Source organism: Myotis brandtii, unplaced genomic scaffold, assembly GCF_000412655.1.
Source record: "Myotis brandtii unplaced genomic scaffold, ASM41265v1 scaffold151, whole genome shotgun sequence".
Classification (NCBI taxonomy): domain Eukaryota; kingdom Metazoa; phylum Chordata; class Mammalia; order Chiroptera; family Vespertilionidae; genus Myotis; species Myotis brandtii.
The window spans coordinates 202,386-207,326 of NW_005355461.1; the positions used below are offsets into that span (position 1 = coordinate 202,386).

General features: G+C 35.5%; 2 protein-coding genes across 2 annotated transcripts in view; one reads left to right on the forward strand and one right to left on the reverse strand.

Moving 5' to 3' along the window:
- Positions 1-4,941, forward strand: part of CD109 (CD109 molecule) — a 158,222-nt gene that overhangs the window by 29,921 nt on the left and 123,360 nt on the right. The window lies entirely within an intron of this gene.
- The window catches only part of LOC102248595 (NACHT, LRR and PYD domains-containing protein 7-like), a 24,396-nt gene that overhangs the window by 16,561 nt on the left and 2,894 nt on the right, over positions 1-4,941 (reverse strand). The gene's annotated exons all lie outside the window — the stretch shown is intronic.

Consider the following 4,941-nt stretch of genomic DNA (forward strand, 5'->3'; position numbering starts at 1 on the left):
GAGTTTCATTTTTTCCACATCCTCTCCAACACTTATTTTGTATTTTCTTTTTAAAAAATAGCCATTCTAATAGGTCTAAATTGGTTCCTGTATTATTATTATAGTTTAAATAAGAATCTTAAATTTTTTTATTGATTGATTTTAGAGAGAAAGAGGAAAGGAGGGAGAGAGAGAAACATCAATTTGTTGTTCCATATTATGGCATTCATTGACTGAGTCCTGTATATATGCCTTGACTGGGGATTGAACCAGAGACCTTGGTGTATTGGGTTAATGCTCTAACCAACTGAGTTACCCGGCCAAAGCCAGTTCCTGTATTATTAAAAAATATATTTTTATTGATTTTTAGAGGGAGAGGAAAAGAGAGAGAAACATCAATGTGAGAGAGAAACAATGATCTGCTGCCTCCTGCACGCCCCCTAATGGGGATCAAGCCTGAAACCTGGGCATGTGCCCTGACTGGGAATTAAATCTGCGATCTCTTGGTGCATGGAACGAAGCTGAACCAATTGAGCCACGTGGATCAGGGCCCTGTATTATTTTTGAAGCAAATCTCAGACATCCTAACATTTCACCCACAAATATTTCAGTATGTATTACTAAAAGATAAAGACCCTTTAAAAAATATAACTCCAACCTAAACGATTAAAAAAATTCCTTATATCAAATATCCAGTCAGTAGTCACAATTTCAACTATTTCAGAAATGTAATAATTCTTTTTAAGTTTTCTGTTTGAATCTGCAGCCAAGTAATATTTACACATTGTTATTATTTGTTGTCATTTACATATCTTTATATCTATAGTTTCTTTCAATTTTCTTTACTTTTCCTTGCAATTAATTTGTTGAAGAAATTGTATTGCTTAAGAAAGTATCCTACAGTCTCGATTTTGGTAATATCTCTGCATGGTATTTAATATGTTCCACTAGATTTCTTTGCAAATTAGTAGTTGAATTTAGAGACTTGATCAGATTCAGGTTTAATTTTTTGACAAGACCACTTATGTGGTGCTGTGTTCTTCTATCAGGAGACTTATAGTATCTGGATGTCTCCTCTTGTGATAGAAGCAGTCATTTATGTTCATTGTTTAGATCCATGTGACTCAATATGGTAACTAAGAGTCACATGTTGCTAGATAAATTAAATAAAACAATGATTATAATGACTGCTAGTATCACAAAAAGAAACATCCAGATGCTGTAAGTCTCCTGATAGAACAAAGCACCACTTAAGTGGTCTTTTCAAATTAAATAAAATTAAAAATTCAGTTGCTCAGTTGCACTAGCCACATGTCAAATCCTCAATAACTTCATGTTGCTCATGGCTCCTGTGTTAGGGCAGATATAGAACATTTCCATCGGCACAGAAAGTTCTATTGGACCATACTGGTCTAGATCTATTAATTCATTAAGGGTTGGGATATGGTGCTATTCTAGTTCTAACATTGATTTTACATTTACTAGCTGGAAAACTTCTATAAAGGGATATTTCCCCATATCCACTATTTGGTTACCAGTGATACAATTCATGTTGGAAAGTCAGGATGGAGCTTAATTCTTTCCTTTAATGAGATTGATTCTATAAGTTATAAACTGACAAACCATGCTAACATCAATACAATTATATAATTATTGTTCACTGCAGAGTCAACTAATGAATTATGGCTATACCTCCCCCTCCCCCCCAGGTTCTAAATTTCCTTCCCTTTCATTGCACTATAGTCTCAATTATTATAGTCTCAATTTTACATTATTATAGTCTCAATTTTTTTCTCCCTGTTCTAGATCACATTTATTCTATTATGATTCTTTTTACCCCTTGAGGCATATTCCTTGAATTCTTCTTACTGTTAGAACTTCTCTTTTCATTTCCCTGAATCTTATATCTTCCTTTTTTCTTAGCTTATTTCATTGGTTTGCTAACTATGTCCTTCTAAAATCACTTCCTATAAAGAGATTGTGGAAGGCAAAGTTTTTGAGCCATTCCATTTCTGAAAGTGTTTTTATTCTATATTCACTAACTTGATAGTTTGGTTGGACAGAGAATTCCAATTTTAAATCCGGACTCTTATGAAGAAAGTTAAGAGCAAGCCTCATTATTATTACTCCTTGTTAATTTCAACATCATTCCTTATCTTTCAGTGGACAGGGATTTCCTCCTCTGCCTTTGGGTAAGGGAAAAAAGATTCTCAGGGAATATTCTGGTGTTTTGTGCAGGATTTTATCTAAATAGTTCTATAATAGAGATGAATGTAAGCAGACATTAATTTCATACATAATGTTTCTGAAATGTTACAAAATCTGAATTTAATTAAAAATTAAGATGTGGTGTATGTTCTAAATCAGTAACAGATGTTTCTCTCAGTGTTTCTTCCAAAGCCAGCTGCACTGGTCTGAGAATAAGGCAGTAGAAGTTAAGAGTGGTTCCTCTATTACCCGCAGCGACCCACTAAATATTTTGCTTCCCTTTCCTGCAACATCGGGCTCCACTGGTGTAGAGGTTTCAGCTCTCAAGAGAGGAATTCTTCCACTGGAGACGGTTCAGTTAAACTGGCAGTTGAAGTTGCTACTTGGCTACTTGCGCTCCGTGCATGCCAGTGAATCAACAGCCAAAGAAGGGGTTACTCTGTTGTCTGGATGATTGAATGATCCTGATTGTCAAGGAGTTGCCACTATACAGAGGATGTAAGGAGTATTTCTGGAATGCAGAAGATATACTGGGACACCTCTTACTCTTCCCAGGTCCTGTGATTCAAATAAATAGAAAACAATACCAGGAGGACTGCTAATGGCTCAGACCCTTCAGAAATAAAGATTTGGATCACCCCGCTGTGTGAAGACTGGCTTAGGTGCTTACTGAGAGCACAGAAATAGGTAGAGGGAGAAGGTCATTATAAATACCATCTACTACCATGCCACCAGTAGCAGAAATAAGAACTGTAATAGTTATTTGTATTTCCTTCTTGTTTTGGTATAAGTATATTTGTTTATATATTAACCAATGTTTTCCCTTCTCCCACTCATTCCTCTACCCTCTAACATGAGTTAATAGTAGTTAACCTTATACCTTAGTACTGAAGTTACAGGATATGAAAGGAAAATTCAGCTAGAAGAGCTAGAAGAGACACGAACAACATCCAAAGATGTTTAAAGGGAATTTGTATCCTCTTGGAGAGAGGGTTATGTTGTTTTTGGTTGTATGAGGGATGATTGCATCATGTTAAGTGAAAGCATTATTTTTCCATTGTCTTTTTTTGAAGTTAAGGATGGCTTAAAGGGGAATATAGAGATGCCAAGTTGATGAGGCATAGACTTTGGTAGCTTTGTACTATGCTGACTTCTCTAAGATGGAGCTAAATTTGTCAGAATTTCTCTCTCTACGTGGTTCTGAATTGGTGTTGTCTGCAAGAGATATTTATGTGAATTTGCAAGCGAGCAGGATAGCAGAGCTATATTTTTTACTCTCTGAAGGTCGGTGCAATGTGTGAGGCAGATTGGCCTTTTGCCCATATTGCTATTGATCTGCTAGTTGATTTGGTGGATGTGGGGGGGCAATGGGGCCTGTAGCTCTTCTAGTTCTCAGAGGATCTCCTCCTTGAGCTTTCTGAATTTTGGGCCCAGCACTGGGTGAAAGATAGCAGTTTCTTCTGCAGGTTACTGTGACATCAAAGCTGGAGGTAGAGACATGGGTTCCAATTCTCCGTCATGTTTTCTTGCTCTCCTTCACATTCAGCTTTTCCCCCTGGCTGACTTAGGGTGACTTTAGGCTCAACACTAGATGCAGGGGCAATGGCTGCTCCACAGCTCCCATAACTGCATAGGTCTCACAGTAGTTCTGCTTTTCTCACCCAACCACACTCTAAAGACAGGTCAGAAGGGACATGGGAGCAGAGTGGGGTTCTTATGCCAAAGGTGTTCATGGGAGGCAGATACATATGTTTTTTGGTATCAGAATTTATGAATTTCATTACAAGATGCTCCCTTAAAGACTACTTACCAAGACAATACCATTTTTGTTGTTTCCTTCTTAAAGACAAAATAATATATATACAGAAAATTGGCTGATATAGATAATCACCAGGATACTGATGACATTTTGGTGACTATCCTTCATGCCTTTCTTCAATGCATATGTTAATAATATGTATGTACACATAAACATAGTTTAGTTTTATAAAAATGGAATCATATATAAATTCTGTTTTATAAAACAGACTTTCCCATCAGTTTATCATAAATATTTATTTCTAAATAATGAAAGTCTCCAATTCAAGAACATACTTTTACATTACTTTATAATATTACATAATTGTTTAACCCAATCTTTTATTGTTACTCTCAGACTATTTTCAGCTTTTCTTAATTAATTTGTAATCCCTTAAAAAATCTTTTACTTTTTAAAATAATTTTCTATTTTTCAATTACAGTTGACATACTATATTATATTAGTTTTGGGTGTACAGCATAGTGATTAGATATTCATATAACTTACAAAGTGATCACCCCTATAAGTAGTACCCATCTGACACCATACATAGTTATTACTATATTATAATATTCCCTATACTGTACTTTACATCCTTGTAACTACTCTTTAGTTACACATTTGTACTTTTTAATCCCTTCCCCCTTTTCACCCATCTTCTCAACTCTCCTCCCATCTGGCAACCATCAGTAGTTCTCTGTTACTTATTAGTTTGTTTCTGTTTTGCCTGTTCATTTATTCTGTTTTTTAGACTCCACATATAAGTGAAATCATATGGCATTTGTCTTCCTCTGTATGAGTTATTTCACTTAACGTAGTACCTTTAGGTCTGTCCATGTTGTTGCAAATGGCAAGATTACACTCTTTTTTATGGCCGAGGAATGTTCCATTGTATATATGTACCACATCTTTTTAAAAAAAAATCTTTATTGATTTCAGAGAGGAAGGGAGAAAAA